The following is a 25213-nucleotide window of genomic DNA, read 5'->3' on the forward strand; positions in this document are numbered from 1 at the left end:
TTACTTCTGAAGAAACATTCGGGGATTGTGCCCCATGCCTCACAGTTCTCCGTGGCAAGGGGATTTTCACCGGCGATGACATGATCGCGGTTCAGCCTGCAACGCATTTGCTGCGAACGTTTTAATTCAGCTCTACATCCTAGCCAAAGCAGCTTTTGCATCCCTTTGCAAAGCCGGACAACCATCCCCTTGTAAAGCAAAGCAAGACACGTCTTTCCACGTCCAGAGTGTTGCTGCTCCTGAGACGATTCTTGCTCCAGTCCTGAGACAAATTCTCCCCGCCCCGCCTCCTGCGGCACCCTCAGTTCTTCTGACAAGCCATTGCGAGCATCGCCGCTTTTAAGGCTCCTCGGGCGGCATTGCCCCTTTAAGAGCGCGCCATCCTCCTTCGGCTTGCGGGCCTCCCCTCGCCTGCTCTTCATTCTCTTCTCTCCTCCTCCTCTCCTCTAGCGCGCCGGTCTGCACAGGTGTGGGCGCCCTCTAGAGGCCGAATCCGGGCGAGCCGAGCAGCGACTGCAGCCCCTTTTGAATGTGTCTCTCCGTCTGCCTCCCTGGGAAGTCAGATCGAGGCTGGAGTTCCATTGGAACCCTGCGCTGCATTCCTTTCCATTCATGCTGGGCAGCAGCGGCGGCGGCAGCGGCAGAAAAGCAAGTAGAGCGCGGAGCCCGGAGTTGCAACGCGGGGGTTGTTCGGTGTGGAATGTAATCATGGCAGGCGCCTCCGAAGCAAGCTCCGATTCAAGCTGTAAGTCACCCCGTCTAACTTTCCTCTTGGAGGCTTTCCGTGGATACGTTTCTGCGGTCGGCTTTTTTTTAATGTTTTGTTTGAAAAAAGCAAGCGAACGTTGCAGAGAGGAAGACGCGAAAGAGGTGGTTTGCATGGAAAGGGTTGAGAGAGCGTAGCGAAACGCCTTTCTCCGCTTCCCTGGCTTGGCTCCGAGATAGTTGAGCCTCATTCAAGAGACACACACACACACAAAACACACACACATACGGAGATGTTCAGTCTTTCTTAGCTCGGAGGAAGCCTTTTCTGTTTTACTGGGGGCGAGGTGGTGGGGAGCAGAGATTTGCGGTTCCGGACGCGGCGAGAAACCCGCTTTCCATTTAGTTGATTTATTCATTTCTTTTGCATGCGGGAGGAGAGAGGAGTTTGCTGGATTCTTTTGCTGGGTGGGATCGGCAACGCCGACGCCACGGCGCTGCTATTATTTGGGGTGGTGGTGTCTTTGGTATGTGCGCTGTGTGTGCCTGGGAGATCGTAAAGTAGGGAAAGCGCGTGAGACGAGCGAGCACACACACAGGCACGCACGCGCACACACACACACCAATGTGGCATGGGGGTGGGGTGAGAAAGGGACCGGCTCATCGCTTGGCCAAAAACGCTAGCCCCGGAATGGTGTGGTCGGAAGGCTTTTTCCCGAGGGGATCTCGGCACCAGGAAGAGCGAGAGAGACTGCATGGGTCCTTCCGTGAAAAGGAAGAAGAGAAATGTGGCCGGCGAGGCAGGCTCGGAGCGGGAAGAGTTGACAATGAGACGCGGAGGAGCGCTGGCAATTAAAAAGTGTGCGTAGCGAACGCGGCACCTCGGCAGCCTTTGCAACGGGCGAGAGAAGGGCGTGTGTACGCGCGTGGTTAGCGGCGGCCGTAGTGGCGGGTGGTGGAAACGAAATGGAAAGGACTGGAATGGATCCGCATGTGGTTGTAACAGCGACGCTAGCAAGAGATGCGCGGCGGGGAGGGAAAGTGGAGCGGGGGTGGAGGGCGGCGGCGGCGGCCGAGCACGAGGAGCAGCAGCAGCGCTTCCTTGGAGAGCTTTGGAGGCACTAAAAATGTGCCGCCGCGCTGGTTCCGTGCATGCGGAGGTCTCTCTCTTTGCCTTTCTCCTCCAAACACACCCCTTTGCGCACCATGCCTGGGCGAAGGGGGAAAAGTAGGCAAGGACGGAGCTCGCTTGAAGGCGGCGGTGGCGGGGCGGGGGGAGAAAATTGCAGCAGAGCTGAGCGAGGACGGCAGACTGCATGTGTGGCTGCGCGGGTGCAGCGTGGCGCTCGGACTGCCGCTTGCCAGCTCTTTCCGCATTTACCTTGCGCTTGTGGGTTATTCTCCAGGAGCTCCTGCCTGCCTCCGCCTTGCTCGGAGGGAGGGGGGCCGGCGCTTGCCGAGCGTCTCTGCAAGCCTGCTGTATTGCATCTTTTCCTTCCTTTTTTCCTTGGGGGTGTGCGGGGAGAGTGTGTGTGTGTGTGTGGAGAGAGAGAAGCTGGCTTTGGATAGACACTGTCTTTTCTGGCTTCGGAGGCTGACGAGGGGAGGGCAGCAGCTTCGCAGTGCGAAAAGTGACTCAACTCTCCAGTCATCCTCGTCGGCGCAATGGACCCGGCGGAGATGGTCGTGTCATTTCCAACAGCCATTCCCCCTTGCTCGCTCTCATCGCGCTCCTGATTTGCAAAAGGGGGAAAGTTTGATCGCAAAGATGATGATGATTACTATTTTCCTTTTATTGGGGTGTGGGGGACTGTGGACGTAGGAAGGAGGCCCGCTGAGATCGGGCAGTTAGAGGAAGCCCCCCCCCCCGGCACAATCTTGCAACCCATAGCAAGTCTAAAGAGGGGGAACACCATTTTCTCCCTTAGCCTAGTTTTGGCGTCATTGCCCCTTCCGTGACCCAAGCCTGCCCGACCCTCTTCCCCCTAAATCCGTCCCTCCTGGCGCCCGGAGTTGAAGAACTTTGCCTGGGGAGCGAGTCGTCCCCTTGACTTGGGAAGAAGCCCTTCGAGCTTAGCGAGAGATGCCCCAGCCCAGCCGGAAGAGTCCCCGCGGGGCTGCCTCGTTGCTGTGAGGTAGGATGTAGGTACCCACACCTTGGTTCTCCTTGCTGGGACGCTTTCCTCCATCCAGCTTGCTTGAGTTCCTCCTTCCAAAAGGAAACCGCTTTCTCCTTGCTTGTCAACTTCCTTAATGGACAAGCAGGAGCTAATCTGGCCAGCCAGCAGTCCAGTGACTCCAACCCCCCATTGCCCTCATTGGTATTAAGGGTGGCGGCTGCTGATGGGTCTTGTTGTATAGCTTAGTTCCTTAAGCGTAATAGCCCCCCCCCCACTTTTTCTGCCCCCATCTGGTAATGAGAGAATCTGTGGACCAGGAGTGCTGTAAGGATTCAAGGAGCCTTTGCACAGCGCTTCGAAAAGCACGTAGCACCATATTATGGGTTATTCATTCATGAATTATTCTTGCTGATTATGGTGTAGTTTAGGAAAGGCTCCGAAGCTCTGCCACCCAACAGCAACCCTCCTTGCACCCAGATGATAAATATAGCTCTGTGGAGCGAATAAGAGAGGCTGTTGTGTGTTGTGTGTAGGTGTTATCCATAATGCATATGAATAAGCCTTTACATTAAACAAAAACTGGAGGTTGTAAACCACCCTGAACCCTTTCGGGAAGGCAGGGTAAATGTCTAGGTAAAGAATAAATTTGTTCAAATAAAAATAAGCCCATTTATGCAGAGTGTAGCTCTTGCTTGCATATTTGCTTTTCAGAATTGCTTTCCTAGAACCACTGTGCTAGTTATTGGGTCCTATGTACGTGTGTGTGTGTGTGTGTGTGTGATACAGGTATAAAATCTGTGTCCAAAGCACACTTGCAAGGCTCCAGCATATTTGAGTGCAGGGCTTTGCAGACATTCAGATGTGGTCTGGGTCCAATCAATAAATGAATATTTGATCCCTTTTTTCCCTTTGATTTTTTTATGTGTGTGCATTCTTCCTTTCCATCCAGTGAAATTCTCTCTCATTACCTTAGCCGTGTGTTATGCATATTGATTAAGCGTCTAGATTGACCAGCTCTGACTGGGGGATTGTGAAGCAAGGAGGGTATAGGCAGAATTTACATGAGATCAGTAGTTACAGAATGAACCTAGTTAGCGATCTGGTAAATTAGGAAGAGGTGAGGGATTTAGCCTTTCTAGTTAAAAACCCTTTCCCCACTCCCTCATGCCCACGTGTTTTGAAGGAAGTATCCTCAATATTGTACAAATTAACATTTACAATAATCCTTTTAGAAGCACAGCAGGAAGAAAAGTTCAGATCGAAAGCTGCCTTTAGGAAGTAGTTTTCCCTCTCCCTTAAGATGAAATCTGTAAGCAAACAGACTTCTTAGAATACAGTTGGTTATTGCCCTTTCAGTGGAATAAAAACTATTCATCCATTTTTTTGTTGTTGCAATGATGGAAGAGGGATCTGCAAAGGATGAGCACAGGGCTATTGACTGCATCAAAGGTTATTCATTTGAAAACATTTCCCTCTGTATAGCATCTAATTGCTTCCTGAACAATCTCAAAGTCTTTTGTATGTACTCAGTGGGTAAAATGAGTGACTCGATATCTCTCTCTCTTAAGATACTGGTTGTGACCAAATTGTGCAGAGTGAGGAAATCAAAGCAAATTAGCAGGCCATCCCCCTACAACTTGCAGCTAGAGGCAGAGATAATTTCTTAAGTGGGTTATAAAGAGAAGAGGCTTACAAAAAAATCTTCTGCTTCAGACTGTTTGCATAGTTCAACTTGTTTTATATTAGTAAATTACAGTGCTGGTGGTGCTGAGACAATATCGAGTCTGTGTGGGTGGGAAGGAAGTTTAGATCCAAAATATGTGATCGTGTAACAGAGCAAGACGCTGTGGGGAATGCTAGATGTTAGTAATCCGCTGGGTTGCACTCTGGATCTGTATTTTTGTTTTGGATCCTGCTGATTCCTCCCTTTAACCTGATCTGCCTGTTTGGATTAAGATCCCATTGTGCCTAACATGCATGTATTCCTCTCTGGTAGATTTTACAAAAACAATAGCCAGAGGGTGATTCTTGCTTTTCACAGTTCTGTCCCATTTGTGTGATACCATAGCAAGCTTTTCAGGGACACTAAAACACCCCTCCTGCCAAATTAGAATGTATATTAAACTACGTTCTTATGTTCAGATATGTCCAATTGTTGACAACATTCTCCATTGGGATCTGGACTGCTTGTTCCATTAGCAAGTGCCATCGTTTTCAGATATTTAGGGGAGGGGCCATCACTCCCTCATAGAGTACTTGCATTGTATGTAAAAAGTCCCATCTTCAGTTCCTGGCATTTCTAAGTAAAAGGATCTTAAGTAGCAGTGCTTGGAAGCCCCTTTGCCTGAGACACTGGAGAGCCAGAACTAGAAGTGTTTATTTTCTACATTTATAGCCCACCTTACTTCCATCATGGTACTCAAGGTGGCATATGTTGGGTTCATAAAGGTTGTCTCCCATCCACTGACCAGATGCACACCTGCCTCAGCATCATAGATGGACCAAGGGTTTGATTTAGTGTAAGGCAGCGTTACATGTTCATGTAAAACGTTATTAATTTAACTTTAATAGACTGTTTCAAAAATAGTATATTGAATGTAAACTTTATTTTTCTGGATCTCCCCACACCATTTTATTCTTTTAAAAACCAGTGTTCTCCAAACAAACAGGCATTCCCCACATGATAATTACATCATCAGATCTATTTACCTTGCTAAGCCAGATGTTTTCATACAGTTACTCACCTAGTTTTTAGATTTCACTTTATGTACTGTATGGGAATTGTGATTTTTACCTAAACATGCAAATAAATGCCACTGATTTCAGGTGAGTTCGTTTCTAACAAGTTAAGTGCAGCCTTAATTATTAGGGAATTTAATTTGTTATTCTCTCTTTCTCTCTCTCTCTCTCTCTCTCTCTCTCTCTCTCTCTCTCTCTCACACACACACACACACACCGCTTAAATGCTGCCCAGCCTTGTGTTTGTGTTTGTTTGTTTGTGTGTCTCCTGCATGGTTACCAATTTTTAAAAAATAACTGCAGCTCACTCTCTCCTCCCCACCCAAGGAGAGTTGGGGTCAGAATGGAAGGCAGCACTAGAGGCCTTATGAGAACAATGTGCATTTTGGGGAAGTGGAGGCTATGAATGACTCCTGAACTGATGATGAGTACTGGCATTAGTTTATGCCCTCTGCCACTTGTGTCGGTAAGGGGGCTTGTCTCCTGCCTGAATGGAGGGTGTTCAATTGAGGAACCCCACTGTTTGTTTCTGAAGTAGGCAAATGCCCCCTGGAGTCAGTGTGAGTGCTGCTTGCAGGATGCAGTTTTTGGCGTCGCATCTAACTCAAATTTATTTTGAACCACATCACTATCCCTAACAGTCTCCTTTGTAATAAAACAAATGCACACAGGGGCCCAGAGGCACTAATTACCTATCCGAGATGCTTATACCAAGCCGACATCCATAGAAATTTAACTGCCCTGCAGTACATACACAGTTATCCTCACAGTACCCCTGAAAGATAGCACCATACTATTATCTCTTTATAAGTTGTGGAGTGAGATGCGAGAGAGTTGCTTTACCTTACTGGGGTGTTGTGAGGACAAACACCCACACCCACAACTGTAGACATCTGTGTACATCTGTTAATGCTCCTTTGCATTCAAGCACATTCATATTTCCTCCAGTCTTCAACCTTGCCGTCATATAATGGTAAAATTCTAGGGAGACTTAGCCAAAGTGATACAGAAATCAGTGGCAAGTAAAAACTAGACTGAGAAGTGTTGAGCCATGTCACAGTGGAACACATCCTGTGATTTGCTTTTTGTTGGGCTTCCTCTGATTATGAAATAGATGTACCAGTAATGCGTTGCAACTGAGCTCCTGATGAGTGGCCTTCTGGAAGCACACAACACCCAAAGTTCAGCATCTTCACTAGCTTACTGTTCTTTTCCAAAGGCAAACAAGGTGCCTGGGATTGATGGGAATTGAAAACACCAGGAGAGCACCAGGTTGGGAAATGCTGGTATATCACACCGGGGAGTGATTCTACCCTTTTATATACCATGATTGTGTTTGCTGCAGGTACACTGGTGTTTTCTGGAGCAGTGAAATATGAATGACAGCTGCCCATCCTTTTGCACATGTATCAGAAGGCACAACCTTGTGCACTCATTTGTATGGGTGTTAAGAACATGTGTCTGTTTGCGCTTCCCATGTTTGCTCTAGGAAACCAATATAGTCTCAGTAAACATGGTTGCTGCTAAACTGGGAGATTCTCTAAGAGGTTTCTCTGATGACCCTGGGTTTTCCACTTTTTGCTCCAGTATGTGCCACAATATGTGTGATTTCAGGAAACTGTTTTTGCTACATCTATCACCCTACAGTAAACATCTAGTGCGGTGGTGAACCTTACTTGCCTATAGTCTCATTGTGGTACACCATATTCTGCGTGATGTGGGGCAGTGGTTAGTGGTTTTTGGTTGTGGGAAATCTCCAGTCTGCTATGTGAAGCTTAATAGCCAGCTTTGGGTAAGTCACTTTCAGTCTACCTCACAGGTTTGTTGTGAGGTTTAAATGGGGGAAAGGCACAATACAAATTTTTAATGTTAAAGGTAAATGGATTTGGTGGGAGGGAGGCAGAGTTGGATTGTTCTTTGTTCTTAAAAGCACCTAACACTGCAGGGGAAATGAATAAAATTCAAAGTTATATTGTTAGAATGGAAAACTGGGCTGAAACTAATGAACTGAAATTCAATAGAGATGAATGCAAGGGCAAAATAAAATGCACAAGTATAGGACAGGGGATACCTGGCTTGGCAGTAGTACATGTGAAAAGGACCTTGGAATTCTAGCTGATTACAAGCTGAATTTGGGTCTGCAGTGTGACGTGTCTTCATAAAAGGCCAATGTCTTTAGGCTGCATTAAAAGAACCAAGTCAAATAAATATTAGTTTCACTTTATTCTGCACTAGTCAGACCACATTTGCAGCACTCTGCCCTGTTCTGGGTGCCATCCTTCAAGGAGGATATAGATAACTTGGATCAGAGCTAGAGGAGGGAAACGAAGATGGGGCTACACAGCAGGAGCTATAGCCAGGGTTACGGAAAACAAATCCAATGAGCAGAGCTTGAAGGAACTGCCTACGTTTAGCCTTGAGAAGGCTGAGGGGGGAAACAATAGCACCATTCAAATACCTGAAGCGCTGTCACATAGAAGACGGGCCCAGACTTGTCCTCTGCTTCCCTAGTGGGCAGAAAGGGATCTTAACTTATACAAAGGTAGGTTTCAGCTGAACCTTAGGAGAAATTAGTTGAGTCTAAGAGTAGTTCCATTAATGGAACCAGTTACCTGATGATGGGCTCTGCCTCACTGGAGGTCTTCCAAGTAGAGGCTGGGCAGCCATCTCTTGGGGGTGCCCTAGCTCTGAATTTCCTGCATTGAGCAAATGGTTGGACTAGATTGCCTACAAAGATCCCTCCAACTCTTGCGATTCCTCAGTGAAATGACCCGTAATAGTGGTGAGGTTTCACTGAAATACAGGTTTGCCCCACAAGTACTAATATTCCCCTGCAGTGTGTATCTGTAGGGGAGTATTCTTGTGGGTTCAATTCTAATGGATGACACTGAGGTATCACAAGTCTAGCCACTGCCCCACATGTTTGGAGTATGCGCCCTTGGATATGTCCCAGACCCTCACTGTTACTAAATAGTGGTAGCACGCAACTAGTGTTGTATTAAGTGACCTTCTGTCATGGGAATTGGTAGCAGTGAGAAAGGCATATGTGAGGGTGCTATTTGCTTTTGGATTTAATGGTGTTGCACATGGATTTCTCATTGTTGCCTATCTTTGATACCCAAGGTGATTCTTCTGGCAGCTGGCAGGCTGTGAGTGCATACGTCTCTCCTTTGTGTGTGTAAACGCACACAAGTTGTCCGCCCAGATATATTTGGGTGTGTTATTTGATCAAAAGCCTTTTGTGGTAGGATGCCGAAGTGGTGGATAAAAGGAAGGTGTACTTAGCAAATTCAGTTCATCTCAAGCGTGGGTAATGCCTTTTCATAAAGGATGTCTTTTGACCTGCTAAGAGGTGTGGGTCCAGTTTCACCCTGTGAAGAGCAGCCGCTCAGCACTTCTAGTGGCGGTCAATCCGTGTGTTTAGAAAAGAGCTAAAGAAACCACACTGCTCCTCAAATAAAAAGCTCAGTCATGTCTGTGCATTTCCTCCTGGAGCAGCCATTACTTTTGGATGATGTGTTTCTGTGCCAGCTTGACCTTTGCTGCTGTTGCTTTTATGTCATTCCCTGTTCCCAGACCCTTTAAACCCCAGGCAAATGCCTTTTTGATACCAGAGAAACATTAACTGACCATCAAGAGTTTTGTTTAAAACAAGTTGTATATACGTTGGAGGTTTTGCTCGTTTAGCAAGGGCACAGAAAGCACCTGCCCCAACCTTTCCTCTTTGTTCTCTGTGGAACAAAATGCTGAGATTCCCTTCTGGTTGCCTGAACAGTCACTGAACTTCAGATGTCAAACCTCAGCCTAAATTAAATGCAAAGGGTTTTCCTCCCTTCCACTTCTGGTGAGTGAAGATGCTAGATGATCTCATAATATTATGTAATTAAACTCCATAAGATTAGTTTTGTAAGTGATGACATTTTACAGCTGCCAAGATTATCTGAGTCTTTTGTTTAAAGTATTTTCTCTTTGTAAACTCTGCGAGAGGAGCATTAAGTGGAATGGATAGGCTGGGAGTGTTTGCTGTCCTCATTTACTGTTGAGGAACTGAGGAGTGTGTGCAGGCCCATGTGTTTTGTTGGCATCAGTTTGTCTCGGGAGACAATGGAAGAGTGAACCTTTGGAGGTGAAGGCAAAACGTCGGAGAGTTACCACGCCTGCTGTGGCTGTAGAGACTGACACGGGAGAGAGATGTTTTGTTGCAGCTGGGGCAGGTGAAGGCATCCAGTTGTGCTGCTGCAGATGCATCATGGCGTTCCTTCTCTCTGTGCTCCTCTCAGTGGCCATTCCTCCTCTGGACACTACTGTGGATACACAACCTGACTGATAGTCAACAGGCGCTGCGGTTGTCTGCAAGGGATTCCCACATGGTGGGGTTAATGCTACTAGCCTTCATGACATGTTTGCAGACATCTTTGTATCGCAGAGTTGGCCTGCCAGTGGGCCTGGTGCCTGAAGCCAGCTCCCTGTAGATCCTTGGGTATCCTACCATCTTCCATTCTGTGGACATCACCAAGCCCAGCGTAGACAGAAGTGCGAACATGCTGGGAATGTAGTTGAGGAGAGCACGTCTCTTTGCTTGAGACTCTGTCCTGCTATGTGATGCCCAAAATCTTCCTGACGCAGCGCATGTGGAAGGCATTGAGGTGCTGCTCCTGATGGGAGTGAGTTGCCCACGTGGCCCTCGGAGCCATCTGCTGGAACTGTAGTCTAAATTACTTGTAATATCCGTTTGAGGACCTCTTTCTACTGTTCTGAAACATTAAAAAAATTTTTTTGGGGGGGGGGAGGAATACTCTGCAGAATCTGCAATCTTGTGTATTTTGCTTTTATTCTGCCAAAGGGTTTACTGTAATACTTGGCCCTGCCTCAATGTGGCAAGGTAGAAACCACCTACAGAAGAGTGGAGTGCTCTGCCCTCCCCTATCTATCTATCTGTCTGTCTTTCTTGCTAGAGGTAGCAGGAGAGAGGGCAAAAGAGCTGATTGCAGTGGGGTGAGGTGTTGAGGCGGGAGACACAGTTTCCACTTGTGGGCCTTTCTTTTGCCTCCTGCCTTGGCAGTTGCTCCTTTCTGTTCTCGGATCCTCCAGTGACTCCTGCTTGCTACAGAAAAGAACACCCTCCCCCAAACCCCCCAATTCTTGCAGGAGATTGAAAACTCCTTGCTACCGAGCAGCAATTTGCTTTCTGACGCCTGCTATTTCAGGTGACCATGAAGATAGGTACGCACATAAATGCTTCTTGAATAGGCGCACTGGAAAACCCATTCTCTGGTCTTCACAGCCTCTTGGGTGGCATTGTTAGTACCTTTGCCTGCCTGTATCACTGAGAGTAAAAACTTGTTGCTCTGATCCTGGATCAAAAATGCTGACTATTACTGCGTATGAAAGATGGACATTCTAAAAGATGGCCTGCTGGGTAAAATCAGATTGGCTTTCACTTGGTTCTCTGTAAACCTCTGCTGAAGTGGCCTGTTATTCATCCTCCCTCAGAGGTCCTCTGGAAATGCTATCATTTCTTTCCAGGAAGACGACTCTTTATTTCTGCCGAAAGCATTGCCTACCACTTGGTGGCTGTGTCAGGCCCTGGAATGTATTTCAGCGCCAGGGCTTGGTCGTGTCACAGGCAAAATAATACTAGACTCGTGTCTCTGAGGGTGCGCAGAGTGCACTTCCCTCCTGCTGCAAGATTAGAACCCCCCTGCGTCTTTGACACAGTCTTGAATGCAGCTCCAGCCCTTCTCTTCAGCTCTTGCAGGAGCCCACTTTGCTAAGGCTGACAGCTTGCAGAGCAGCCTGTGGGCTCTCCCTCCCCCCTCCCCCCCTTTCCTATCTCACACATCCAATCTGCTGGCCAAGTTGGCACTGAGACCGAGGAGAAGTAGTAATCCAATTTGGGCACTTTAACTGCACTTTGCTAACTGTGCCTCTGGCCAAAGCTTGGGAACTTTAATCTGCCTAATGACCTCGGCTTCAGGGACTGGGGGGAACTGACTGACGGTCATTTGTTTTATTTATTTGCTTTTACTTTTCAATGGCTGTTGGGGGCAGGGGTGGAGGGAGGTGGATTTGACGCAGGTGCTGAGGTTGCTAGGGCCCAGTTGCTGGTGTATGTGGCGTCTTGCACAAGCCATAACTTTTCCTATACAGCAGAGAAATGTGGGCCTTTTTTGCAATTTAATTCTTTTTTTAGCATAGTTCTGTCTTGTACTCCTCACCTCATATTTTTTTTAATCTTGTAGAGACAGCATCACCAGGCAAGTCAGTTTCGCAATATATTATTATTTTTCAGGAATGCTCAGCCAAGAAAAATAAAATGCCTCTCTTCCTTTGGTTGCCTACTGTTTAATGTACAAAATACAGGGGTGGTAATTGCATTAAAATGTATATAATTATACCATAGGAAAAAAGAAGTATTGTTAATTGCACGGGTGTTTTGAACTGATAAGTGTTGAGTGATTCATGTTTTCTTAGGAGTTCACTAAAGCAGAGCTGTCCTCCACAATGAGAGAGGCTTGTTTTCATACGATTCAGAGACAGTGAACTAAACATAGAATCTGAGCTGTCTTCACTATCCCTTAGGCCCACTGTGCCTTACTGGGCTCTTTGGAAATTGATCCTGCAAGGTGCTGAGTGCCCAACCAGAAGTAAGTCCCACTAAGTTCAAAGGGGCTTACTCCCAAGTAACAGTCAACAGGATTGTGTTCTAAAGCATTCACACACACCTTTTTTAAACAAGAAAATCGGTTTGTGAAGCTAAATCCTAACTGCACATGTGCACATGCACACTGGTTTGCACATAACACTAAACTATGGTTTAGCACTATGTGGGTGAACCTCAGCAAGCCCGAGGAAAGGGCAGGATTCAACTAATGAGTCCTGTCAGTAGAAGCCCGGTATAAAGACTTATGATTGTGCAATGGGGCTCCCCCCCTCCCCGGCAATACCCCATGAAATTGGCTCTGGGGGTTTGTTAGGTAAATACTTGGAACAGCATGTGGGGGGGGAGAGGGGGGTTCATTCCATCTGGCAAACCAAAATGATTGCCTTGAGGGAGTGATCGCCTTAGCAGGAAGTTGAATCTTTCCCAAAGCGATAGGAGGACTTCTGCTGAGGTCACTTTCATTTTCTAAGAATGTTGGCTTAGTGTTACATGTGTGAACCAGAAATGCTGATTTAAAACAAATGTTGGTTGGTTGCTAAGCAAGCCAACTTCTCAAACCACGGGTTTGGCATTACATACCAGGAACCACCCTCTGTTTTTTCCAGGCCCTTTTCTCCAACACCGGGGCTGGGGTGGGCAATGTCTGCAGCAAGGCAGTGCAATGAGATGAGAGGGGAGGGAAAAGTTTATCTTATTACATGACCTTGCTGCATTACACTACCTTGCGGGTAGACACATGAACAAAGCAATGTGACTGCATCTGTCATATCTGGCTGGTCCCACAACACATGCTTATATTTCTAAGGGAGCAGTCCCCTTGACAATAAAGGGATGACTCTAAGATTGTCAGGGGATTAAAGTGTGTTACTTGATTAACTCTGGTTTTAAGTCAATTGCATATAGAAACATTTGCATATTGCAGAATCTTGGTGAAGGTGCCTTTGGGAGGACCGTGAAGTAAACTGTTAGCTCATTTAAAATGGAATAAATGGATGCCACCTCTAAACTTTTGTAGAATACGTTGGGGGAGAGGGAATGTAACAGGCATAAAAAACAGCTTTTAAAGAAGTTCAAGTTCCATCAGTAGTGTTTAAGATCAAGATTTAAAGGAGCATTGAAGTTTATTTCTGTTGAGCATTGACAGCTTCAATTATCCCTGACTTTTGTGATTGGAGGGAATGGTACATCGTGCATTTTGATCTCTCTGCCAGCTTAGGATACAATGAGGAAAGAAGCAATTCTTGAGTTATTTTCCTGCAGTCATACTTCTATTAGGATGGGGAAGATGATGCATGTTTGTATTCTGCAGAAGGTCCTTTAAGAGACCTGAGTCCCAATATCTTTGTTGTCCACCAAGCAAAGCTCCACTGATTAACTGAAGGAAGGAGAGAAAAATGTTAAGCTGTCTATGCAGTGCTTTTTTCTTTAAAAATGTTTAGGGGTACTCTCATTTTCCTACTCATATTGAAATATTGCCCCTCAATGAAGCCAAACTTAGATTCACAAAATGTTTAGGGGTATGTGTACCTCTGTGTCCCCCTAGAAGAAAGCACTGTGTCTATGAAGGGGGTGAGCAAACTTACTGCCCTTAGGACCGAATATAATGATCAGTGGGTTGGGGACTGCATGCAAGTGGGGGGGGGGAGCTGGGCGGTGGTGTGGTGGGTTGGGCTCCCCACCCATATGCACACCTCCTCCCCCCCCCAAGCCCCTAGTGTCCTCCTGAAGGAACACATGATCAGGTACAGTCATACCTTGGTTTTCAGACAGCTTAGTCCTCTTAACGTTTTGGCTCCCGAATGCCGCAAACCTGGAAGTGACTCTTCTGGTTTGCGAACTATTTTTGGAAGCCGAATGTCCAACGTGGCTTCCGATTGGCTGCAGAAGTTTCTGAATGTTTTGGAAGTCGAACAGATTCCATTCGACTTCCAAGGTACGACTTTACTGCCCCCATCAACATGTACCCAGCGTTCCCTCCATCTCTCCACATCTTGTGTCTCACCACTGCCCCACTGGATCTTACTCCAGAGTAAGGTTGAATAGAATTTCAGCTTACCGGGTACTTATGTTAAATTATTAAATGTATAATGCCAAGATGTTATAGTGAAAAGAATGAGAGACACTTTGTCTAGGAATAGCTCTCCCTGTGAAATCCTCTTGAGTTACTATGGTGCATTTTTCACTCTTCTGCATGTCACCCCCATACCTTAGTCATTTTCATTCCTAGAAGTGCAGGCATATAAACAAGACTTTTTGCTTTGAGCGCTTTAGGCTCTGATCCTCAAAGCACTGCTGGGAGCTCCGTTGACTCGACCTGTTCTTCGGTGACATTGTTGTTTCCATCCCTGATATTTCAAAAATGGGGTTGCCATCTCCGATGGGAGAACAAGCAAGACATTCTCTCAGAAAGCCAAAAACCTGTTTTTCAGGCCAGTGCCTCCAGCAAAACGGAGGGGAGAAAAGAGGCAGTGAAACATACCAGAGACTGGTGGAACTTTTTCCAAAATAGGATGTGTTAAATTTTGTGTGCATGTTAGTATTTTAAACTTCTCTTGCGCAAGCCACAGAGCTGTCTGCTTTTGGCACTGAAGCCCTTGGCTGAGCCCACACTGATATAATGCAGGACATCCCGGCCCCAGGATGCTTTCCCCACACTTTATTGATTGAAGGACGTGATAACTTGTGGCTTCCTTTCGGTTTGTGGAAATATGTGAGCTTTCAAAAATACATGGTTTGTAATTGTACAGTGCATATATTTTTAATTGCATACCAGCCCCCACTTGTCACTGGTAAAGGCGGCTTTGAAAAACGCGACGAAGTTTAAGACAGTCAAGAGGCTGTTGGGAAAACTGAGGAAACAAATAAGTGTTGTGGCTTGCAGAAAATTGGTGCCAGAGTCTCATGAAGCAGACGGCCTATAAGCTCACTATCCACAGTGCCTCCTTGTTCAGGGGATCGCAGTGTGCTGTGACTGGGCCACACAGTCCAGTGGAATCCAGTGATTGGGTTACAGCCGCCTTTGTTAATGAGAACAGATCAATGGTTTGTAGGGCAAATGCATGACCACCACCAGTATTGCTGTGGTGTTTTCTGTGGCTGACATAATGTGTGGATGACACGTACGAGTGGCTTCTCCTATGATTGTGCAGGTGTATTTAAAGATCCACGTTTACACACATATGTTGCCCCATCTTCATATGCTTGCTGTAGAAACAGTGTGCGTTGTTTTTATTAACACACCTTTCACCCTAAGGATCCCGGGGCAGGTCACAGCAATTAAAACACAACGTTTAAAAACAGTTAAAAACAACTTACAACACAAAAACAAGGTGGGTCCTAAAAACACGCAACTCAAGTGTCAAAAGCTAGGATAAAGAGGTTTGTCTTCAGTATTTGCCAAAAGCCGCGTAATCAAGATGTTGCAAATATGCTTGGAGCTACATTAAGAAGCTTCCCCACTTTAAATGCAATCCATGTTTTCTGTTTAAGGAGCCAAGTCCCGTCATTTAGGCTGCCTAGATATTATGTGACTACGTGTGGCCTGTAGCAGTTATGAGCATTTCAATAAATACGTTATGTGGTGATGCCACGTGAAATGGGCTGAATTTACACCTTAATGATCTTTGCTTGATTCAGCTTCTGTGCTTATTTTAAGTCACATTAAAAGTAGCTTCTAGGGCTTAGAGGATGGATTGGCCATTTCTTCTTTAGCTCTGCATTCCAGGAGTGGGATTCAGCTTCCCTAATTTTTACTGCCAGAGATTGTAGTGGCCATTGTTGAATTGATGCCACTTGCTTTGGTCTCCCTTGTGATAAGGATAATATAATCCAAAAGCCTGGGGAGCAATCAGACCATCTTTTTAAAAACTGTTGATTGCTGCATGGAAATTAAAATTGTCCATTAGCAAGGGAAGGATATCGCTCTTCCCACCCACCAATTTTCTGTTTCCCCCCCAGTGTGGTAGGGGGTTAATTTTGTGTGTGGAGGAGACCAGGAAGTGAAGGTTAGGGGCTGTGTATAAATTCTAAGTGAGTTAATGGCAGGTTGCACAAGAGCAGGTGTGTGTGTGTGTGTGTGTGTGTGTGTGTGTAGAGCAGGTATGGGGAACCTGTTGCCCTCTGGATGCTGTTGCACTACCAACTCCCATTTGCCTCAGCCAGCATGGCCCATGGTTAGGGATGATGGGAATTGGAGTCCAGCAATACCTGAAGGGCTACTGGTTGCTCGTCCCTGGTGCAGAGGATCTAGTTTCAAGTGGGGACTTGGGGGCAAGGAAGCCTATTCAGCATAAGGGAAAATCCCTTAAAAAAAGGGATAACTTGGCAGCTATGCTTGGGGGTAAATTTGAGAGTTGCGTCGTAATTCATGAAATTAATTGCTGCAAGTTGTACAGGGGGTGGCACTGACTTTAGATGGTTTTATTTAGTATGATGGTTACACGCTACCTCCCGGGCCAGAGGCAGCATGCCAGTGAATACTAGTTGCAAGGGAGCAAGAAAAGCAGGAGAGGGCTGTCACTTCTGAGCCCTGATGGTGAGCTTCCTTCCCGGGGACAATTTTTTGGACATTGCTAGAAACAAGATGGTGGACTTAATGGACCTTTGGCCTGAGGACTCTTCTTACATTCTGATCATAGAGATAGCAGTATCTTTTAATTGGAACTGATTTGTGAACCCTAAATGTTCACCCTGTTTTAAAGCACCTTGAGTTTCATGAGATCTTGGGAGGGCTGCTTGTGGTCTTCCTTTAAGAACACAGATGTATTGGGTCTGTTTCTCCCATGGCCTTTGCATTCCCATGGAAGCCAGTCCGTATACATGGCATTTGCTGGGCTTCACTTGGACTCCTGTGTGCATGTCTGCTTTTATTGGCTACTCTTGGCCCTTTGGTGCCTGAGTGAAAAAGAGGCTTGTGTCACACTCTTGAAAAATAGTTTCCCTTCCCTTTGTTTTGTTTCTGTTGGAAGACTTTCAGACATTTTTTCCCTCCCTCCCTCCCCCCTCCTTTTCTGCGGTTCAGCGAGACTCCGGTTATCTCACTGCTTCCAGCTTTCCCAGGCTAGCTCCTCCTTAGGCAATTAAAAACTTTTGCTACATTGTGGGGCTTGGAACTTTGAAGTGAAAAGTGGATCCAAGCTCTCTTGAAATTTGGCCCTTCCTTCACTGCAGGCAGAAGCGTCTCGCACGTTGGCAAATCTGGAACAGGCTTCCAGCCAGAACAGAACAGAACAGGGTGGAAAGCCTAGGGAGAGGAACCAGGCAGAGCGAAGTGCTTTATACAGGGGCCAGGTAATAACTGAGGAGAAGAGGAAACACTTATCTCAGACTGAGACAGAGTTATTTTACTGGAACTTAAAATATGCCTTTCTGCGAAATGCAGCAGCAATTTGTTCTCCGAAATGTTTAGAACAGAGCTAATAAGAACCGAACTGGTTGTCTTGTGATGCAGCTGTACTGCCAGATTTAAGGGGACCCTGGAGAATCATAGAATCATAGAGTTGGAAGAGACCACAAGGGCCATCCAGTCCAACCCCCTGCCAAGCATTCTTGACATATGCCTGCCAAGCATCTGCTTAAAGACCTCCAAAGAAGGAGACTCCACCACACTCCTTGGTAGCAAATTCCACTGCCAAACAGCTCTTACTGTCAGGAAGTTCTTCCTAATGTTTAGGTGGAATCTTCTTTCTTGTAATTTGAATCCATTGCTCCTTGTCCACTTCTCTGGAGCAGCAGAAAACAACCTTTCTCCCTCCTCTATATGACATCCTTTTATATATTTGAACATGGCTATCATATCACCCCTTAACCTTCTCTTCTCCAGGCTAAACATACCCAGCTCCCTAAGCCGTTCCTCATAAGGCATCGTTTCCAGGCCTTTGACCATTTTGGTTGCCCTCCTCTGGACACGTTCCAGCTTGTCAGTATCCTCCTTGAACTGTGGTGCCCAGAACTGGACACAGTATTCCAGGTGAGGTCTGACCAGAGCAGAATACAGTGGTACTATTACTTCCCTTGATCTAGATGCTATACTCCTATTGATGCAGCCCAGAATTGCATTGGCTTTTTTAGCTGCTGCATCATGCTGTTGACTCATGTGGTCTACCAAGACTCCTAGATCCTTTTCACATGTACTGCTCTCAAGCCAGGTGTCTCCCATCCTGTATTTGTGCCTTTCATTTTTTTTGCCCAAGTGTAGTACTTTACATTTCTCCTTGTTAAAGTTCATCTTGTTTGCTTTGGCCCAGTTGTCTAATCTGTTAAGGTCATTCTGAAGTGTGATCCTGTCCTCTGGGGTGTTAGCCACCCCTCCCAATTTGGTGTCATCTGCAAACTTGCTCAGGATGCCTTGCAGATGACCCTCCTGGTAACACCCCCCCCCCAAATACTGTCATGGCTGTTTCCCCACCCTTCTACTGCACTGTCATGGCTACTCTGCATTTGCCTCCAACTTTCTCATATTCTATGGAAGGGCAGCTCCAACCCCTTTCCTAGTGCCTTTTTCTCTATCTCCCATATCCATCTACCTCAACTCTTGTGGTCCTTACCTGGAGACCAGGCTGATGTGATGCTGGTGAGAAGCCCATTTTTTCACCCGGGAATTGCCTGCATTTCATTTGTTACTGTATTTATAGCCAGCGTTTCCTCCATGATGGAGCTGAAGATGGTGGTGTTGATAAAGGGTTCCTAGGTTGTCTCCCATCTGTGCTATGACCAGATCTAAACCTGCTTAACTTCAGCAAGATGGTTGCATCATGTGCCTTCAGGCCATGCCCCTATTGACTGTAGTTGATGTCTTCCTGCTTATATATGTAGTGCTGCTGGTAGCTCTTTTTTTGCCCAGCTCAGTGATGTAAAGTCCCTTGTTTTACGATTTTTACACATCTGCTAATTGCTAAATGGTATATTTGAGGGCTGAGATGCTTTTTGAGCGCTTAGAAACCCCAAATCCCCCCCCCCAATAGAACCCATGGTAACCATAAACCTGGAGTTTGTTAGGAAAAAGCAACTGCAATATAAACAGCGTCTCTGAAATGCTAGCTAGAAACGTATACAGGCTTATAAAATACCAACACTCCATGGAGATGATTAATAAATATCCCTCAGGATTGTTGAGTTTTTGTTTTTTGTTTTGGTTGGGTAACTGGGATGGGAGTGATGGAAGGTCTAAAATATGTCCGTCTGTTGATCTGGGGTGGTGCGAGGCACTCAAAATCCTCACAGGGCCAAAAGAAATAATAGGCTAAGTTGCTTGAGCACAAAGAATGAGCCAGAGCATTCCTAAGACTGCCTCCCCCCTCCCCCTCCACACTTTTTCCTTGTTTGCATCAAGAGCGACAGCCTGCAGGCGCTAGAAGAGGTTAATATCAAAACTAGTTGAAATTCCATTGCCTGTGAGCTTGAATGGAATGGCAGGGCCCTGTTCAGATTCCCAGCCTCCGCCACACTGTGGGGATCTGACTTCTCCAGGGACAGCTTTGTGTTGTGGTGCTTCCTGAGATTTTCTTGTTCCTTCACGATCTGATTCCAGACCCTGGAACTGTGCCAGATTATGCATCAGCCAAGCATGCCACTGAAAAAGAAAGAAAGAAAGTGTGCAGGCACAGTTTGCCTCCCCGATCCCAAACCTTCACTTCAAAAAGTAGATATTGTTCTCCTGAAGGCCATTCTTCCTCTGAAGCAGGTGGCTTAGAAGAGGTTTTCCCATTTGAACCATGCCACATGTAACCATTAATCGCTTGCCTTTAAAAGATGGGGAACAGCGTTTTTCACCAAGGCCACCCGTTTTTACCCCTTGTGCTGGTTGCATAAAACTGGCAGAAGGATTCCTCTAGCACAGCCTGCTGTGATATCTCTGCTCGTGGTGTAAATTCACTATGAGGGCAGGATTGTGAACTCATCATTCTGCCTTTTGTGAGGGTTTTTGGTTGCAGTCTTATTCCGTCTGATAAGCATTCCAAGGATGGAATCACATAAAATACCAGTTCGTTTAATATTTAGTTATATTAAGATGATATTTGCACAGTTAAGGGGAATCTTGAGATGTAAGTAAAAAGTGCCCTTGAATAACTTATGTGAGAAAGAATGCCCCCGGATAAGCAGGGCCTCTTTCACTGCTTATTTTTTTCCAGTTATTTCAAAATGCTATGCCCTGCTTTGTCTTTATAAAGGCAGCTAACACGTAAGGGGAAAAAATTAACACACATGCACAAAATGCCGGCATTTTAAATGAAGCAAATAAACAAGGCCAACACGAAAAAATGCCGGCATTTTAAATGAAGCAAATAGACAAGGCCAAGACTGCAACACTCCTGTGTGTATATAGGCAAGTACTGAATCTATAAACCTAGGGCAGAGCGCTGCTTCACAACTAGCACAGTGACCTGGTAGACTAGTAAACAGCTCTGAATTAATAACATAGGTAACGTCTTAGTGTACCTTAGTATAGAAAGGGAACCCCTCTGCTTCTAATCAGTGGAGGCAGTTTTCCATTCTTTAAGCATGACCGGTGATGGTGATGCTTGCTAGCTGTTGTTCTGCCTTCCAGCCATCCTCCCTCCCTGCCCCCATTTTCTTTGTTGCATGTTTGAAGGAACTGGAAATGACAGGAAGATGGTGATTGCTTCTGACAGATGTTTGGGGTATGATTTGTGTCACAAGGTGCCCAATGCTTGCCCTTGTTCTCCTGTCAGACTTCAGCAAAGCAAAGTCCTGTTGAAGGAAGGACCGGAGGATGGGGTGGGGAGGAATGCTGGGTCTGCCCTAGTTTGGAGACGGTACCCCGCTGCTAGAGAGGTTACAGCAGCCCAGCTGTTTGGCAAAAGGTCAAGGCTGAAGATGCTTGCAAAGGAGCTGGAGTGAAGGGTATATTCAGAGAGCAGGCTTGCTGTGTGCCGTGCAGATTGCAGTGCCAAAAACTTCTTCCTGCACCACAGCTGCCTGTTTTTCATCTGCCGTCTTCCCAAGGGGCATTCAGGCAAGCTGCCTCTATAGATCGGCTGTGTGTGTATACATAGGTACAGCATGTCTTGGCAAGCATGCCCGATGCCTCATGAGATACAATCTCTTAGGGCATAGCCTGTACTGTATCTTATTGATTCCTTGCATTCTGCAGTCAGTTTTTGCCATTGCAGCTGAAATTTACTTAAGTATAATATAAAGCAGATTACTTATCTCGTAGGACAACAAAGTATAAGGCATGAAGACAAAGCATCCCACCAAACCTAGTATCAGCTCTGAAATAAAATCTATAGTACATACCCAGTAAGTCTTTTAAGCCGCAGGAAAATGATGATTCTTAAAATGACCAATGGCAGGAGCTTCTGCATGAATTGCCTAATACTAGATGCTTCGTATCTGTAATCTATACACATTTGCAAGATAGGCAAATGCAACCATTGCTTTAATTATCAGTTCATTCTTACTAGCCCAATAAAAACGTCACTTTCCCATGATATAAAACTACCCCTTGCTTAAAATGCTCTTCTATAAATATTCTTCAGTCTGTTGATGGCAGTGGTTGGAGGAGGAGCAAAGGAACATGGAAAACAGGGGTTTATATATGTGTTTGGTGGCAGAGGGAAATCAGGAGACCTGTGTTTATTTGGCTAGCACCCATTCATATTCAGACACCTTGGGAGACATATAGGATGGATACCTAGTCCATAGCCAAAATTCCCCATTATCTCTGTGATTTCTTATTCCTAGTTGTTTAACAGCAGCAACAGTGGTGGGTTGTAGGGGGAATCACCAGGAGTTGATTTTTCTGTGCAGTGACTGTGAGTTGCATTCACAAATTCCTGGACTCATAGTTTGTTAACCAAAGCCTGTATCTTTTGCTTCTGCTTGATGGATCTTAGGATTCCAGTAGAAAACAAAATAGATCCTGCAGGCCTTGAAGTCTCCTCACCTCCCGATTTTGAGGACAAGGGAGATCAAGTGACCTGATGTCATGTGCCTGTTAAGTCCCATTATTTGTATGGCTTTTTCTCAATATCATTTCTGTCTAGGTAGACTTATTCAAGCTTCCTGGATGCCGTATTCTTTTCCTTAAAAAACTGGAATTGGCAGTCTTGGTGTGTGGAATGCATATTTTTCAGTGCTGTGAGAGTTGGAACAGTCTAGTGGCTAGAGGTTTGAGTTTGGCTGTGGGAAACCTGGGATCAAATCTTTCTCTTAGCTAGAGACTGTAATGGTGGGCCTTAAATCAAGCCATAATTTCTTGTCCTAACTCCAGTTGTTGTGAGGTAAAAGTGCTTCTCAGCTCCATAGAAGAAAGCTGGAACACGAATGTAGCTAATAAAAATATAGTCAGCATAAAGTGTTGGAAGGAAATGGTATATAGGAAATATTATATACGTATGTGTATGTACTTCGTAGGGAAATTCTCTGGTATGGGATACCAGCAAATCTTGCTTTGTCATTTTACACACCTAATTGTTTTTTGCTAAAATTGCCAACCTTTTTATTGCAGAAGGTCTAGATACCAGGAGTATCTAGAAGGACTAGTATGGCTGCCCAGCTATACTACTTCTGCTGTACCTTGTCTGCTAATGTGGTGCTTAGAAAGAACCTTTTGGTAGTAAGTGGGTTTTAGGAAGCCACAAACTATTTATACAATTGAGGCCAGATCTAGCCAGCTTCTTGATTCACAGGGTCTGCTCTGTTCTCCAGACAACAATTTGGTAGGGTTGCCACATCTTGAAAAGCAAAAAAGAGAACAGCCCAAGTTGGGTGGATGTGTGGAGCTGCCACAACCATGCCTGCACGCCTCTTTCCCAGCTCGGGTTGGCAGAGGCTGTCGCATGCGGAGCTACCCACGCCGTCCAAGCTGCCCAAGCCCCCCCCCCAAAAATCCACCCTAAATAAATAAATAAAGCCCCCCAAATCCTGGATATTTCCTTTAAAATGTTAATCCCCCCCCCCCGCAAAAGAGGACATGTCCGGGATTTCCTGGACGTATTGCAATCCTAGATTTGGGGTTTTAAAGAGTATTTTTTTGCTGTGTGACTCAACCCTTTGGTGCAGTCTGTCTCCTTGCTACATAACAATACTAAGGGCATCACAGTTATGTGGTCAAGCATATTCTGTACTGATATTGACATTTGTATGAAAAATCCCAAACAGACAAGTAACATCATACCACAAAATAGCTCCTATTTTATTTTATTTTTACAAGTGAAATTGTGGGAGTATAGGGCCTGATGATCCAGCCCAGAGGTAGCCCCGTCTCTGCATTAAGATATAAAGGCTGGATGATGGTTGGAAGGTGAAGAGTTCAGGTATATTATGTGCACAAAATTCGACTTTGATGATTCACTTTTTTTTTTTTAAAGGGTTTCTGTCTTGGTTGGAAGAGTGAGGCTGTTCACCTGCACTGGACTTGCAAGAGAGGGATTATTTATCATAAGTTAAAAATGCACGTGGGGGCAGTTACTTCCCGTAGGAGGCATCCCCAAACTATTTAATACAGGGAATGGGAACCTGTTGCGCTCCAGATCTTGTTGAACGACAACTCTCATCATCGCTGAACGTTGACTCTGCTGACTGATGGGAGTTAGAGAGCCAAATGTTCCCCGCCCCTGTGGCTGGTAACATCAAGTACAGAAACAATTTGACGTTCAGCATTCTGGTACAGTGGTATCTCGGTTTATGAACACAATTGGTTCCGGAAGTCTGTTCATAAACTGAAGCGTTCATAAACTGAAGTGAACTTTTCCATTGAAAGTAATGGAAAGTGGATTAATCTGTTCCAGACGGTCCGCGAAGTACTTAAACTGAAGCGTTCATAAACTAAAGTGAACTTTCCCATTGAAAGTAATGGGAAAGTGGAGTATTCAACCTGAAGCGTACTTAACCCGAAGCATGGGTGTAATTGGTTCCGGAAGTCTGTTCATAAACTGAGGCATTCATAAACTGAAGCGAACTTTCCCATTGAAAGTAATGGAAAGTGAATTAATCCGTTCCAGGTGGGTCCGCGGCGTTCGTAAACCGAAAATTTGTAAACCGAGGTGTTAATAAACTGAGGTTCCACTGTACTGTATTTAAGCTGTTCATGAGGATAATAAACTTCTGCCTGGTGAAGGTCAAAGCCTTCTTGGTGAAGCTGCAAGTGGGCTGAGATCGGTGCTGAGTCGCCTGAATTGGGCGAGAGAACTGAGGCTTATTACTGAAGGTTTCCAGCTGAAGGTTTGTGTGTAGAGGGAAGAGTAGATATAATCTGCAATATTAGAAAGAATAGTCTAGGAGTGTGGACGTTTGTTAGGTTACTGAAGCCTCTCTTTGTGTTAGGGTGGGGTGAGGGACTTCTGCTTTGTCGCAGCCTATTTTATTGGATCACCTTCCCTTCTCATGCTTTTTTTGTTCCTCCTCGTTGAGCACGGAAATACTCTGCTGAGTTGCCTGTCCAGTCCCTCTTTCCGCCACCCCTTCCCCCAGCTCTGGCCTACGGAAACTCTGCAAGAGGCTTCGGGAATTAGGTAGGGAACACTAAAGGCGAAATGGAGGAGAGGCTCTCTGCTGATCACGGGACGAGAGGGTGAGTTCCTCTGGGAAGCTCTCGAAACTGCGGAATGTGGGTGTTTTTTTTACGCAGAGGGAAAAGATTTCAGTTCAGACCGAAACTGCAAGGAATTCTCTTGTCCAAACAGGATAGCTGTCAGTAGGAAAGTTCTTGTCAAACACCCTGGCTTTGTTCTCCACACACACACAGCTTTCTAACATGCCTCATATATTTCTTAACTTGTCTGTCAGAAGGAACTCTGGCAGATTGTTTATTTATTAAGACTTTTGTAGTAGGAAGATGAGCATCCTGAAGACTCTCTCTCAGGGCTTGTTAACCATTAGCTATATAGCTTGCCAATCAAATAAATAATAAAGATTTCAGAGGACCTCATAGTCTGTGGCTTGGCAGCTAATGAGACTGTGAGTTACAGTCCTTCTGTTGTCCTTGGATGAATTTATGTTGAGGGTAGAAATTGCACACTTC

The 25213-nt window shown here is 45.7% G+C and overlaps 1 protein-coding gene across 4 annotated transcripts in view; it reads left to right on the forward strand.

Moving 5' to 3' along the window:
- Positions 1-438: 438 nt before the first annotated feature.
- Positions 439-25213, forward strand: part of PLXNA1 (plexin A1) — a 298287-nt gene continuing 273512 nt past the window's right edge. For 2 of the 4 annotated variants that reach the window (XM_035106473.3, XM_035106478.3), the window contains exon 1: positions 478-745. The gene's annotated coding sequence lies outside the window, so the exon portion shown is untranslated. Of the gene's footprint in view, positions 746-1343; positions 1567-25213 lie in introns of those variants that run through there. The other 2 variants (XM_035106479.3, XM_035106474.3) reach the window with 2 other exon arrangements.

The sequence above is a fragment of the Zootoca vivipara genome, chromosome 2, assembly GCF_965207765.1.
Source record: "Zootoca vivipara chromosome 2, rZooViv2.hap1.1, whole genome shotgun sequence".
NCBI classification, from domain to species: Eukaryota; Metazoa; Chordata; class Lepidosauria; order Squamata; family Lacertidae; genus Zootoca; species Zootoca vivipara.